Below are 17056 nucleotides of genomic sequence, written 5' to 3'. Positions count from 1 at the left end.
TGAGCGTTTTCATGTGTTAACTGGTAAGCTTGGATTCATGAGGCATGGGAATACGCTGACGCAAGCAGTTCACGCGCTTGCATTTTGGCAGAATTCCTAAGCTATCGTCTGCTCTGCATCAGAGGGTTTCATGTGTCACGGTGGTGAGGGTTTTCGTATGTTAAAGGACTCCAGGGTGAAGTTTTGCCATCGCCTTGTAGTTAACAAATACTGTATCATTTATACGGACTTTTTTTCAAAGGTTATTAGAAAGGTACCACTTATAGTGACGGAAGAATCGTTTGCCTCTCGAACTTCGACAGTTTGGTCATATATGATGATGAGACCACTGTCAACTTCAATTACTGGATCGAGTTGGCTGAACACGGTTTTACACGATGCCTTGTGGTTATTAAACAGCTGTTGTACGCATGTGGCATCTGCTTTGATTTTACAAAAACTAGCAGTTGGTGCTACCGTGCAATTGATGATGGGAAATGCTGAGCTTCCGCAGTCTGCTATTGCGTTGGTTCCCAAAAATGTTGTCGTTTCGTTGTGTGCTACTGGAAATACCCTAACTAAACTGCAAATTTCCTTAATTTTTGGGAACTTAATAATAAAATATATCAAAGCTTCATTTTGCAAAATTCTTAACTTGGAATTACTTATGATATCGCTTATGCTAACGTTAACGCTGTACTCAGTGATCAATATTTTTGAAGTTTGAATTGAGTCCAGAAGGACTGGGTTAACAATGTTTATTTTTCCTAAAAACTAAATGATATTGTCCAAGTCCATTATTACTGCTCTATTCCTAGCTGTCAGTAATCCAAATAAGTTCCCTGTATCCATTGCAATTTCTTTGGTGGTTTTTAAAATTCGGTTGACTGTCTTATTATTTCAGGTTACCTTTATGAACCTTCCTATTGTCTATTAGAACGGTGGAACCTAAATCCTTTTGTACCGTTTTTTTTTCTATAAAAACTTTAGAAAACTTATTTCCTATTCTTTTGCTAGTCTTCACATAGACTTTATCCACTGGTTTGAAAATTCGTGTCACTTTATCCTTATTGAGGGCTTTCAACTTACTTTCCTGAGCTTTTACTAATTTTGCTTTAATTTCTGTTCTAAGATTAGTGGGCATGGAAGAAATTAACTCGATTGGTTTACATCCGGTTACAGAGTGAATAGATCTATTATATTTCGAAGTGGCAAGAATGATTAGTTTGTCAGTGTCGTTTATAGCCTGTTCTAATTTAGTGCATCTAGAAATTTCCGTAAGAGTGCTATGGATTCTTTTTACTTTCCCATTGGTTACGCTATGGAAAGGCGGAGTTGTAAAAATTTCTGCGCCAAAATGGTCCTTAAGAAGGGACCGTACAGTCTGGTAATTAAGCGATTTTTCATTATCGAATGCAATATTTTTTGGATTTTCAAAACAATTTAGGATAAGTAGTAAAGCCTGTTTGACGTCGACAATGGTCCTCGATTTAATTGGAATAACAATGGAAAATTTTGAGAATTTGTTTACACAGGTTAAAAACTGATGTTTATGAGTGGAATAGATATTCATATGCAACATTTCCCCATGGCGGGAGGGTACCGGGGTCTATCCCATTTCTGGATTAATCGGATGGCGTTGGTACTTTGCCTCTTTACAAATTCTGCAATTTAAAGTAATGTCTTTTAGCTTTTTGCGCATTTTTGGAAAATAGTAATCATTTAAAACTTGCTTTAAGTTTTCTCGAACAGAACGGTAGGCTCTAGTGTGCTCCATCAAAAGAATTTCATTCTGGTCGTCCTCGTTAAAAATGTCATCTACCCTTTTCGCAGTATAGCGAAATTTTACTGATGGGAATTTCCTTGCAATTTCATTTTGAATTTTGCCTTAAGTCGGTAAATCGGAATGAATAGCGTTTACAACGTCAGGATTAACGCATTCGCCGACTAACGTCAAAATATCCCGCAATGTTTTAAATATAATTTGATGTCTTATCCTTGATTTGAAAATAATTTTCGTAAATTTTGCTGAGCTATTTCCTTTTTCTAAAATTATTTGGTTCCGGAATGAGTTCACTGGGGCTTCGACTGCTGGAATCACCTCCGATAAAGACTCTTCACTATGCATCGTGTCGGATGAACAATCTTTGGAATGATCTACAGCATTTATGTGCTGCCGGGACAATGCATCGGCAACAAGATTATCCTTGCCGGGCTTGAAAAAAAACTTAGGTGATAATTCCTCAACAAATGCTCTCCAACGCTTTATCTTTGTATTTGGATTCTTATCTGAAACAGCAAATGTTAGGGGCTGATGGTCCGTAAAAATATTCAAATGCCTTACCCCATACAAATAATTTCGAAGTTTTTGAAGAGCCCACATAATTGCTAAAAGTTCTATTTCATTAGTTGCATAATGCTCTTCGGTAGATGATAACGTTCTCAAACTCGTAGTAATTGGTATACCTCCCTGCGATAACACTGCTCCAATAGCATCTGCTGACGCATCTGTTATCAGATCACAAGGTTGATTATGATCAGGATACAGGAGAAGCACGTCCTCTGAGGACAAAATCTTTTTTACTTTCTCAAAAGATAACAATGCATCGTTGTCCAATTTAATTTTTACATTTATTGATTGATTAGCCCCTATGTGGCCATTTCCTCCTCTTAAATACTTCGTGAGGGGTTTTAATATAAGAGCATAATCTTTAACAAATTTTCTATAGTATCCTGATAATCCTAAAAAAGATCCCAGACCGCGAAGAGTGCTAGGAGTTTGATAATGTATTATATCATTGACCTTATCGGGGCATGTTTTGATGCCTCCTTTCAAAACAATAAAACCTAAAAATTCAACTTCTTTTCTCATAATCTTAGATTTTTCCATTGAAACCCGCATATTTGCTTCATAAAGTCTTGTTAGGATTCTTTCTATATCTTTATAGTGTTGTTCCTTGTTGTTAGAGAAAATAATCACATCGTCGATGTAGACATGCGTAGACAGCATTTCCCGATTTCGTCTCTTAAAATATTGAAAAATTCCTGGGGCTTTTTTCAAGCCAAACGGAAGTCTACAAAACTCATACTTCCCATTGTTTACAGAAAATGCTGTTTTTTCCCTATCCTTTTCTGCTAATATGATACGCAGATACGCTTTTTCTTTTTACCGTCTTAATTTACTGCTTTTTTATCGTCAACCCATATGGGGTTATTGTAGGGCGATAAAGATGGGCGTACTTATAATGCCATCTCGTAATAAGCTTAATACTTCTTCATTTACAAAGTCCAAAGCTGCCATTGGATATGGATATGATTTTGAATAAACCGGCTCGTTATCCACTGTCCTTATTGTAGCAACTATGTTGGTATTGTATGTCAGTGCTTCGTTTGCATTGGCAAACACATCCGCGTGTTTCTCCAAAATCTCCGAAATCCTTTCATTACTTCCCTTATGTGTTATAACACTATTTACGTCAGGGCAGTGGAAATATTGTAAATTTTCCTTTTCATTGCCTATAGGAGCATACCTTGTTTTATATCAAGTATGGAATTAATTTCTTTGAGTAAATCAAAACCGATAATCCCATCAAACGTCTGCATTGATCGAAGGATAAAAAATTGGGTATTTTTGCCAAAAATATTTATGGTGCATTTTTTTTAATTCCATCGCAACCATGGATGGATTTGACCTTGAAAGAGTTTGCGACATTTTTAACTCCTTTCAGTCCATTCATTTGTTTAACATAACTTTTCGATGGACCGGTGTCAATTAGAAACTTTAATGTTTTCCCCCCCAGTGTCCTACTATATTCACAATGGCCATCATAATAGTTGTCAACTTGACTAATGTTATTTATCCTTTGCAATTTAGGAACATTCTGACTATCACTCCCGCGTTACCTTTTGGTGGTTTCTCTTTGCTGAAACTGTTGATTATTGTTGGCTATAGGCCTTTGGTTAGAGTCCGGCTGACGAATTCTGTGAGAGTCCTGCTCGGCTCTCCAGTTTGGGTTATGATTTGTGCTCTGTCTAAAGTGAGAGAGAGTTGGATGATATCTATAGGGACTACCCTCTGTGAAGGCTGTCGATTAACCTGCCCATAGTGAGGAGAATGGTACGGAACAATTGTCCTTCCGCCGTTTTGTCCATTCTGGGCAATTATATTTTTGTTGGAGAAAGAATTTGCAAAAGAATATCTGGCATGATTTGCCTCTAATTCTTGAGCCAATGCTAAGGCACTAGGCATGTCCTTGGGCTGCGAGGAAAACATAATGTCACTCATTGGCCTTCGCAAACCCTTAAGGCATCCTGTCTATATTTTTGACATAAGGATGCTATTAAACTGTCGTTCCCTTCATTTAACATAATAACTTTATTTATTATGAGGGTCAACTTTTGCTCGACCTCATCATAGAACTCGGGAATTGACAATCTTCCTTGTCGAAGGGTTGACATTTCCTGTTCCACCAAATAGACCGGTCGTCCGCGTAAGTAAAATCTAGACGCGCCATAATTGCCTTAAAGTTTAAAACTGTGTTAAACGATGACAAAACTTGATCGGCCGAACCGACAATTTTGTTCCTTATTATTGCTACCGCCTGATAATGTCTAGAGCTATTCTCATAGTTTTCAAATAATTTATAGGCAGCAAATGCGGCTTGCCTCCAACTAACATAACGCGACAATTCCCCATTGAATTCGGGCAAGGATTTTATAATGTCGAGTGACTCTTCGCATCGACTAGATGGGTCTATAGTCACTGCTTGATACTCCTCAACCGATACTGGAGTCTCTAAAATCCTTAGTCTTTCAGTCAGTTGATTTATTGTCCGTTCGAATGTTGCCCTAGTTCGTTCTGTAGCTGCGGTGACCGCAGCAGTTACCATAATCCGTAACTGTTATTCATTCATTTTAATGTTTGTGGTTGAGTATAAAATACAACAATGTTAATAGTTACTTTAAACTTAAAATTAGTGCAAAATCCGTTACTGTTTGTTCCTCTTTTTTTTAATAGGACTATGAATAAGTTCGTGCGGGTTTTTTTCGAAATTTGAAACTTTATTGACGTAAAATGGTTACAAATTTAATATTCAAAGTATTGTCCATCGCTTACTACTACTTTTTCCCATCTTTCTGGCAATTCACGGATTCCCTTTGTGAAAAATTCGGTCGGTTTTGCCGCAATCCACGAATCGATCCATTTTTTGACTTCATCGTAATTACGGAAGTGCTGGTCAGCCAGGCCATGTTGCATCGATCGGAAGAGATAGTAATCGGATGGCGCAAGGTCTGGACTATACGGCGGGTGGGGTAGGACATCCCATTTGAGCGTTTCTAAGTATGTTTTGACCACTTGTGCAACATGTGGCCGAGCATTGTCATGTTGCAAAATAACTTTGTCGTGTCTATCGGCGTATTGCGGCCGTTTTTCTCGCAGTGCTCGGCTCAAACGCATCAATTGTCGTCGGTAGACATCCCCCGTAATCGTTTCATTCGGTTTCAGTAGCTCATAATACACAACACCCAGCTGGTCCCACCAGATACACAGCATAACCTTCAGGCCATGAATATTCTGCGCCGACGTCGATGTTGAAGCATGGCCAGGGTATCCATACGTTGCCCGACGTTTTGGATTGTCGTAATGGACCCACTTTTCATCGCCAGTCACAATTCGATGCAAAAAACCCTTTCTTTTGTGCCGTTGAAGCAGTTGTTCGCATGCCATAAAACGGCGTTCAACGTCTCTTGGCTTCAATTCATACGGCACCCAATGGCCTACCTTTCGGATCATTCCCATGGCTTTTAAACGTTTGGAAATGGTTGATTGATCAACTCCCAAAGTTTTTGCAAACTCTTCTTGCGTTTGAGCCGGATCTTGATCGAGCAATTCCTCCAATTCGGTATCCATGAACTTTGGCGGCGCACCCTCGCGTTCTTCGTCTTCCAAGCCAAAATCACCACTTTTAAAGCGTGCAAACCACTTCTGGCACGTTCGCTCAGCTAGAGCATGCTCACCATAAACTTCCACCAAGATACGATGACTTTCGGCTGCTTTTTTCTTCATATTAAAATAATGAAGAAGAATTCCCCGCAAAAACACATTATTTGGCACGAAATTCGACATTTTCAAGTGTGGTAAAAATATTGTTGTTTACGCTTCAAATAAAAAACTTATACTGACGTTTGTGCCTTACGACAGTAGCTCTCCAATGAATGTTTGGAAATGTGGATCGATGGAATAATAATCAAGTTACGCCATCTGTTGTAAAACCGCACGAACTTATTCATAGTCCTATTATTATTATTATCAAATTCTTTTCTCAAAATTTTTCTTCTTTTTCCTTTACCTCTTGTAAGGTCTTATAGAGAAGTTTACATTCTTAAATTTTTTCTGTAAATACTGTCAAACTTTGAATTATTTTGTTATGTGATTTTGTCTTACAAAAATGAAAAATATATTATAATATTTAACTGTTTCAAAATTTTAATTTGTTTTAAAAGGTCGCACGATTTTTGATTTCGTATTTAATTCTTTTTTCTTTCCTTTCGTTTAAAAATTTGTGGAATTAAATTTCTTTTATAAATTCGTTTCGGTCTTTCTCTTAACATTATCCTGCGACCGGTAACTATGATTTGTTTCCCTTTTTTTGTTTTACAATATCACAATATCATATGTGTCCCGGTGGTGAGCGTTTTCATATGTTAACTGGTAAGCTTGGATTCATGAGGCATGGGAATACGCGGACGCGAGCAGTTCAAGGGCTTGCATTTTGGCAGAATTCATAAGATATCGTCTGCTCTGCAGCAAAGGGTTTCATGTGTCACGGTGGTGAGGGTTTTCATGTGTAAACTTACACAAACATTCCCGAAACATTAAGTTTTTTTCAGCAATTCGTAAATCTCACTTGCACTTTTACCACACATATGAAATGCAATCACTGCAACGCGTTTTTGCTTAGCTCCCCACTTCATTGTTAGCAAGCGAAATTTGCCACGAAGCAGAGTATAATTTACACAGAGTATACAATGCATACGACTGTGACTATCCAGCTCACTCCTTAATAAAAGAGAGAGAGAGAAACAGTAACCAAAACTGAGACAATGAGGAGTATAGAGGACTCTTATAAAAATACTAGGCTGTTTAGTAAGTTTTGCGTTTCGATAAGAGAGGGCGTTGTCACTAGCCTAATTTTTTTTTTTTTTTGTTATGTTGGTACACTCTTCGTATGAACGTATGTAAAGTTTCATTTCACTCTGTCAATTCATTCTTTATTTATAAGCCATTTAGTAGCGACGTGTCACAGTATTTTCTACAACAGAAAAAATCAAGTATTGTGCAGTGATTGAATTTTTACTTTTCGAAGGAAATTTATGAACGGATGTTGGAAATATACAAGGACTTTTCGCCATCAATTAGTACAGTAGAAAGATGGGTTACTGAATTTAAACTGGGTCATACAAGCCTTGAAGACGATCCACGTCGAGGAAGTCCAAAAACAGCAACAACACAGGAAAAAATACAGGAAACGGTACGGGAAAATCGTCAATCGACTGAAAGAGATTTATTAGCAGCCATAGGCATTTCATTGGAAAGTGTTAGCAATATTTTGACTAAAGTATTGGGTTTCAGAAAGCTGGATGCCGCCTTTGCTAACAATGGAACAAAAACACATTCGAATGCGACTTTCTGAGCAACATTTAGAGCGCTTTTGAAAGAATAAAGTGGATTTTGTGCGTCGAGTCATCACTATGGATGAGACTCTTGTCTATCAGCAAGATCTTAAATCAAAATAAGAGGCTAAAGAGTCGAGTGAACTTGGTTCTTCGGCTCGAAACGAGTTCGTGGCCAGAACACGACCAAGAAGGTCTTAGCGTGAGTTTCTTTAGGATGTGAAAGGAATTTTGTGTGTGGATTTCTCGCAAACTAATAAAACAATAAATTCTGAATATAATTGTATGCTCTTAGACCAGCTGAAGGAAAACATTCTTGAGAAAAGGCACAGTTTGCAAAAGAAAAAATTATTTTTCATCAGGACAATGCACCGTAGGCGGCCGCCGTAGCCGAATGGGTGGGTGGGTCCTTCTAGCGGTCACATCACTGCATAATGGTTATATAGATCATAAGAATTTGAACAAACATACACACATAAGTATTTTTCACACTTTCTTTATTTAAACTTTGCTGCTTTATAGGCAATTGCAATCTATATATATAACGGCTGAACCGATTTGGCAGAAAATTGGTGGAGAGGTAGCTTAGAACCAGGAGACGGACATAGGATACCTTTTATCCCATTCGAACGCGTTTCCGTGAAGTCACTATAAAATGTGGTATAACAAAAACGCATGATATGGAATAACAAAACGCAAATGACAGCTAAACGTAATTTTGTCTATGGTTAAGTAGAAAATTTGATAAAATAAATTTTGTCAGAAATATATACTCGTAATCAGAGTAATTTGTATTCTCTTTGAATCATCATTATCAATGCCGCGACCAAGACGATCGAATCTTTCCCGACAAAGCCGTAATGCAAGAAGGGTAGGAAACATTGCGAATGAAACAACTGAAGAAGCACAAAGAATTGCCCGTGAAGAGCGCCGCGTTAGTATGGCTCGACTTCGTACTTCTCAATCACAAGAGAAAAGCGAGGCAGCCCGTGAAACGGCTCAGTTGGCAATGCGAAATCGGCGAGCGCTTAACAGAGATCAACAAGTAGATCATTTTCAACGCGCAAGAAGAGAATTATCAACTGCTGATTTGAATCGAGCAGTGTTTCGATATGATTGCAACACTGATTACTGCTTGCATCCTAGCATTTGCATTGGGCCAATGAACGTTGCTTGCGAGTATTGTGGCGCATTGAAGTTTTGCGGAGAAACGCCCGGATTGTGCTGCCTTAGTGGAAGAGTGAAATTGCCATTATTGACTTTTTTGGAGGCGCAATGATTTTACTGTCTGGCGACTTCCGCCAAACACCGCCAATAATTCCAAGATCAACGACTAAAAATAAATAAAATAAATAATTGGCGCGTACACTTCTGTTAGGTGTTTGGCCGAGCTCCTCCTCCTATTTGTGGTGTGCGTCTTGGTGTTGTTCCACAAACGGAGGAAGATCAACGACTGCTGACAAAATAAACGCTTGCCTCAAATCATCGAATCTATGGCGCTTTGTAAAGAAACTTCAGCTGACAACAAACATGAGAGTTGCATTACTTAATGATACATCTACTAAAGATTTCTCTGGGCAATTACTGACTATCGGAAATGGTCGAGTACCTGTCGACGAATCGAGCGGATTGATTTCAATTCCTCAGAATTTCTGTAACTTTGTCTCATCGAAAGACGAACTTATCAATAAAGTATTCCCAAACATCATTAATAACTACAAAAATAATGAATGGTTGAGTGGACGAGCAATTTTAGCGACTAAGAATAAAGATGTAGATGACCTAAACAGACCTAAACCTTAAAATGATATCATTGGAACAATGCATTCGTTCAAATCCATTGACTGTGTAACAAATGAAGATGAAGCCACTATCCAATTGAATTTTTAAACTCCTTGGATGTGCCTGGCTTACCACCGCACAATGTACATCTTAAAGTTGGCTCCGTAGTAATCATGCTTCGAAACATAGGCCCACCAAAACTTTGCAAGGGTACGCGTTTGGTGGTAAATAAATTGATGAACAATGTGATTTACGTGATGATGCTCAAAGGAAAATTCGAAGGTGAAGAAGTTCTCATTCCGAGGACCCCGATGATCCCAACCGATCTTCCGTTTGAGTTTAAAAGACTTCAATTTCCGATCCGTCTTGCATTCGCCATGACCATTAACAAATCACAAGGACAATTCTTGAAAGTTTGTGGTCTGAATCTAGAAAATCAATGTTTCTCACATGGTCACTTATATGTGGCAATCCACGGGTCGGAAAACCATCTGCGTTGTTTGTTCTTGCACCTGATAATAAAACAAAAAATGTCGTGTATCACAAGGTGCTTAACTGAAGAGTGCAATCTATTAAAGCTTCATTGAAATACTTGATTAATAAAAAATTAACTTAATAAAATCAAGAATCTGATTTTTTATTGCCTCTAGGGCGGAACAAAGTTCGGCGGGTCAGCTAGTTAAGTATAAATAAGAAAGTTAAAAGAAATAAAGTTTAGTTATCAGTTATGAGCTCAACCAAACTAAAACCCAAGGTATTTTTTTTATAAACAATCAGGTAAAAACCTGTTTTTGGCGCAGTCGGTAGGATCGCGATATAACTAAAATATAGTTAGTTACATACGTTTTAACGTTTAATCGCTAAGTGCAATAAATAACCAAAACAGATCCTGCAAGCAGGACTAAAAATTAAAAGCTTCTGCATACAGGATAAATAAACAAAACAGATCCTGCAAACAGGACTAACAATTAAAAAACTCCTACAAACAGATCCTGCAAACAGGACAAGTAATAATAAAAAATCCTGCGAAAAAGGATTCAACAACAAAGAGGAACGAAGACACCAAAGAAGAAAAAGAGAAAGAAGACATCAGCAATAGGAATAAACAACAGAAGTTACCAGCAACATTAGAGTAAGACAAATTTTTGTTAATACATTATGAATCTTGAAAAAATCATCTGCTAATGACACAAAAAACGGTTTTTCATATGCCAAGTTTTTACTATAAGCTGAAGACTTTAAATTTTGTTATATTGTAATAAATTTATCCGATTCACAAATGCTACAAAATAAGCTCGCTGAAGTTATTTTTGGTGTACTAGTAATCAACTATTTTTAAATATTTCGAAATTCTATATTACCACATTACTTTCGCCAAAAGTTTTTCTCCTTTGTATACATCTTACTTTGTATGCAATATTAGCGTTTGCAAGGCGCAACAGTACAGAATTTACAAGTCCTTATAAAGTGTTTTCCAATAACAGGTGTTATTTTGAATAGCCCACTATTTCGGTAGATGTAACTTTTGAAGCTGTCATTTTTTGATATTTGACAAGTAGAAATTACGCCATTAATAAAAATGTGCGCTTAAAGACCGCATTGAAATTTTAAAATTCACTATATGAAAATTTGGCAGAGACGGTTCGTAAAACTCGAACATTTTTGGGTCATCGTGAAGCACCTTGTCGGACCGCAATACAGAAATTGATGAAAAAATTCGAGCTCTTGGGACAAGTTAGTGAGGTGAAAAATAAAACCCGTGCGCGTCGCTCAAGAACAGCTGAAAATATTGCTGTTGTAGCCGAAAGTGTTGAAGAAAATCTAGGTTTGCCCATTCCTCGTCGTTCTTTTGAATTAGGTATCCCACGAACGTCATTACATCGTATTTTGCATAAAGATTTGGGTCTTAAGGCTTATAAAGTCCAGTTAACACAAGAACTCAAGCCGGCCTTCCATCAACAACGTTGACTTTGCTGATTGGGTCCTTCAAGTGCATGAAAATGATCCGGAATTCCATCGAAAAATCATCTTGAGTGATGAGGCTCATTTCCCCCTCGGTGGCTTCGTCAACAAGCAAAATTGTCGGATCTGGGGCTCAGAAATTATTGTTAAAAATCCTCTCTATCCTCGCACATGTTACTGTTTGGTGCGGTTTATGGTCCGGGGGAGTCATTGGACCTTACTTTTCCGAAAATGAAGCTGGAGCAACAGTTACAGTGAATGAATTGCGCTATCGAGAGATGATTAACGATTTGTTATGGCTGGAATTGGATGGTATTGATCCGGACAACATTTATTTTCAACAAGACCGCGCTACGTGCAACACAAGCAACGAAATCATTCTTTGAATATCAAAAAACACCTCTTATTGAAAAACCCTTTACTCTTAAATGGCTCCACACATCATTTCTAAAGTGGAATATGCATCCTTCACCTGGAGACCTTAGCATGTCTGTTACATAACTCAAATTGAATATATCCAAAAAATGCTCATTGGCTTTGTTCTACGTTTCCTTCGTTTTCATGACCCCATACCCTCTTTGAGATGCTTGGTTATCAATTTAAAATCTCTACAATCTCGGCAATCTATTTCGTCATTAACTTTCGTGTTTGATATTATTCAAAGTGTGGTAGATCGACATACTTTGCGTATAACAAGAAATGTCTTCCAACTAAAATCAGTCACCACGCAGTCACCAGCGTGGCTTAGAATTGGGTGCCACGTTAATGGCCACGTTAATGCGAAACACTGCTTCGGATACAAAGTGGATTGAACTTAATCATCGTCCTCAAGCAAGGCTCAGTGTGGCCCATTAACGAGTTCAATCAGGGATGTTGAAGTCAATCTGAGCATAGTCGGGAATAAATGCAAGGCATATGGCTTGCTTATAGCGATACTCAAAAAAATATTTCCGACCTGATGAAATCGTCCTATCTCATCTCAGGAGACGCCTATCAATTCATCGAAACAGAAAGCATGTATGGAAATCATATAGAGACTTTCCCACACAAAAGATATGTTTGCTGGATAGGTGCCGACTGGTTTGGGCTATTTGCTCTTCCAAGTCGTGTAATTCTGATTACATCATACCTTCATAATTGCAGAAATTTTCAGAAACCTGCGGCAAAATCCGTTAGTTGGTCCCCATCTATGCAAGCTGCATAGTCAAAAGCTATATATTAAGATTGTGGGAGGCCGATGCGATTGTCTTCATTCCCAAGCCAGGCAGGAGCTAACATGTCTCCCCTAAGGATTTAAAAGTTCTTCGGAGGTGTTTGTTGCACACCCAGTACTGTTACCGTTAAGGCAGATTAATAAAAACTGCCCGGCATGCAATTATTGGAAATATAAATGAGTACCTATTTCAAAACTAGTTCCCGTGAGCTCCTTCCTGGACATTGAGTCTTTGGATAAACTGTTGGTCGAAGCCGACCTTATCAGATTTATATACAGAACAGTCGTAGCAGAGCGATGCGGCATCTTCCCTATAGTGTTATTTTAGCTTTATTATAACATTATAAAGTCAATTCTGCTATATGGCATTCAAGCCTACCAAAAGATCGTAGGGTCATTAGTGGCAGTACTTAGGGTAAAGGCAAATAATTGTTGCTGGCGACATTTAAAGCAATTGGCCTGCCTGGAATTAGTGATACCCAGTGGACAACGCTACAGAAATGCCAACACACTGCCATTATGACAGCGACGGGACAACACCTACATAAGGACGCACAGATGCTTCCTGTAAAGGAGCACAACACACTGTTCAGCAAACAGCTCCTACTACTGCTAGTGCAGGTTTCACCCATGTAGACAGCTGCTTGAACCAGAGCCGCCTTCCAGGCACCTCAAGAGGCATCTCTTCAACCACTCCGACGAGATCCAGGACAAAACAAACCGACAACTATTGGACCGGGCAGTGTTTAGTCATACAATTGACGACATTCATCGGGAGACACTTGCCGTAATCGGGAGACACTGCCGCGTAACCTGGGCACAATTACGTTCTGGATACTGTAGCAAGTTAAACTCCTTCTTATCCAGAATTTACCCCGGAATACTAAAAATATGTCCAGTATATGAAGTCACCTCGCACGATACTAATCTCTTTGTCCCATCAATATAAAATTTAAATTTCAAATGATCGGGCAAGGAATGAAAACCATAGAACCTTGCGACGTCTACTACAGCTGCCATGTAAAGGAGCGCAAATTCGGTGTCGGATTTGTTGTGGGAGAGAGACTTCGTCGCCAAGTATTGTCGTTCACTCCGGTGGACGAGCGTCTCGCAATAATCCGCATCAAAACGCGCTTTTTTAACATCTCGCTAATTTGCGCCCACGCCTCGACGGAAGAGAAGGACGATGCGACCAAAGATTCCTTCTGTGAGCGCTTAGAACGTTCCTATGAGCTCTGCCCCCGCCACGACATAAAAATCGTGCTTGGCGACTTCAACGCCAGGGTGGGCAAGGAGGGAGTTTTTGGTCCCACAGTCGGAAAATTCAGCCTGCACAACGAAACATCCGGTAACGGGTAGAGGCTGATCGACTTCGCCGGAGCCCGAAACATGGTAGTCTGCAGCACCAGATTCCAGCATAAAAAGATACAACAAGATACACCCGGCTGTTTCCTGATCTAAAAACGCGAAACCAGATCGATCATGTTGTGATAGATGGAAGACACGCTTCTAGTGTATTAGATGTACGTACAATTCGAGGACCTAAAGTCGACTCGGATCATTACCTTGTTGCAGCCAAACTGCGCACACGCCTCTGTGCAGCAAAAAAGATACATCTACCTACGCAAAGGATGTTCGACACCGAAAAGCTGCAATCGCAACCAGATGATTCGCCACTCCACTCTCTCTCCTGCTATCGGAGAGCACTGCCCAACAAACCGGCATGCACGAGCAATGGAGCAACATTTCTCGTTCTCTACGTACCACCGCCGAAGAAGAAATCGGATTCCGGCGAACCCGAAAAAACAGTTGGTACGACGAGAAATGTCATGCTGCCGCCGAAAGAAAGGATGCCGCCTATAGAACCACGCTTCGAATTTAACCACCACCAATAGGAGGTGAAGAGCTCCAGCTACCCCGAAATACCTGCGTAACCTTGACACAATTACCTTTTGGATACTGTAGCAAGTTAGACTCCTTCTTATCCAGAATTTACCCCGGCATACTGAAAATATGTCCAGCATGTGAAGGCACCCCGCACGATACTAACCTCCTTGTCCCATCAAACCCACTCATCTAACATTCCTCTTGACTCAACCTGTCGAAAGAGCAAGTTTGCTCGGCCTACCGTTAGATGAGCTAGACGAAAACGACCGGTGATCTAAACTGCACTGACAGGGTCTAGTAAGCTGCTACAATTACAACAACAGTTTCCAGAAATAATGGGAGCAAAGAAGAACTTGAACAACGCCAGGAGCTTAATGAATACTCGTTGTTATTGAGGAGACAATTTTTATGGACAATTCAAAGAAGAAGATGTATTACTATACAGAATACTGATATATGTACAATTTTAATTTAAGCGCCCGCAGTTTCCCATTCAACTCGCATACACATGGCCATTGACAAAACGCAAAGACAAACATTGTAAGTGTGTTCATTGAATTTAGAAAACCCCTGCTTCTCACATGACCAACTTATGTATAATATACATATATGTTGCGTGTTCACGAGTTAGAAAGCCAATCGATTTGTTTGTTGATGCACCAGATGACATAAGGAAAAATATTGAAAAGGACTTTAATGAGCTGGATTTATGATGTTTCAAGTCTGGTATCTCTTTGAGTATTAAAAAATGTCTTCAAACTCTAGCTTATTATACGCTACAAAGTATCATGGAAACTAAAAATCTTGGAGTCGTATTTGACACTAAGTAGTCCTTCTCTCTCGTACACTATTCTTGACTTTATTCAACGCCAAACCACGAAGCTTTCTGGCCCATACACCTTTAAATTGTGTTTTATTTTAAATTTAATTTTATTTTTAATTTTATTTTTAATTGCTCTTTTTCGTTCTCATTTAGAACGGTAGATAGGTAGAATTAAACGCGTTCAAAAAGTTTTTCTTAAGTTCGCATTGCGCTCGCTACGGTTTGAAGATATGATACTTCAAAACTAAATTTGCAAACAACGCACTTCTGGAATTTAATACACCGCAGCCGAATGAGTTAGTGCGTCACTATCATTCGGAACATCTGGACATGAGTCGGTTTAAAACTGCAGATCCCCCCATTTGTGGAACAACAAGGATATTCAAGGACTAATTAGGCAGTCCTAATAAAAAATTGTTTCTATTAAGGTGTTTTTTAAAAAAATGTTGCCATATTTCAGCCAACCTGTTTAATTATTGGGAATGGGAATTAGTTTCCGCCCTCGTAAAAGAGGTTTCGCTGCCGATACTATTTTTGTGTTCACTCTAGTAATATACTGGTGATTTGAAGTTGTATATGTGAGGTCTCGATCGCAGTAGTTGACTTTCGTTTAAAGCGTAAAGATCCATTTTTATCTGACGACAAAAGTTTCTACGTTCGTCCCGAAAAAACAGCATTTGCGGGAAATCATGCTTCACTATTATCTTTTAAAGAAAAGTGCAGCTGAACAGTGTCGTATATTGATCAATATTTACGGTAGCCACGCTCCAACAAATACAACTTGAAAATAGTGGTTTCGACGCTTCCAAAGGGGCAATTTCGACGTGAATGATAAAGATCGTGGAGGGGCACCGAAAAAAATTCAACGATACTCATCTGCAACAATTATTGGATGAAGACGCATGTCGAACTATTGATGATTTGTCTAATGAGTTGGATGTTGACCGATCAACCGTCGGTAAACGTTTGTACGCAATCGGAATGGTCCAGAAAGCAGTTAGCGGGGTTCAACATCAATTGAAGGAGAGAGATATCGAACGCTTCTTCAACGGCAGAAAAGGAAAGGCTTTCTGCATCACATCGTCACTGGCGATGAAAAATTGGCTTATTATGATAACCCTAAGCGTCGAAAATGTTGGAGCCTGCCAGGTGAACCATGTCCATCGACAACGAAAAAAAAAATATACATGCTTCAAAGGTTATGTTGTGCATCTGGTGGGATGACAAGGGTGTTATCTATTATGAACTCCTTAAACCATCTGAAACCATCACTGGCGATCGAATTTAGAGGAACTGAATTGAGAAATCTTACTCCACCCGTAGTATTATCCAGACATTGTAACTTCGGATTACCATCTGTTGCGATCAATGTAGTCAACCCTTATTGGAGAGCGGTTCACTTCTTACGAGAGCATTGCAAACTGGCTCAATGAATGGATCAAGTCAAAAGAACTCGAATTTTCCGTCAGAGGAATCCGTATGCTGCCTGAAAAATGGAGTAAAGTTGTAGCTTCCAATGGCACATACTTCACATAATATCATGTATTATTGAATTGTTTAAATAATTCGTAAATTTGGCTAAGAAAGGACGGAAACTTATTCCCATACCCAATAATTTGTGACCTGTTTTTGGACAAGGGGAAACTCTCTAAAAAAATATATTTGTATAATAATTTGTACAAAAAAGTTGTTAATACCGCTAGTAAAATTTCCTTTTCCACTCAATCAAAAAGTAT

The sequence above is a fragment of the Anastrepha obliqua genome, chromosome 6, assembly GCF_027943255.1.
Source record: "Anastrepha obliqua isolate idAnaObli1 chromosome 6, idAnaObli1_1.0, whole genome shotgun sequence".
Taxonomy (NCBI): domain Eukaryota; kingdom Metazoa; phylum Arthropoda; class Insecta; order Diptera; family Tephritidae; genus Anastrepha; species Anastrepha obliqua.
This window is presented reverse-complemented; position numbering follows the sequence as displayed.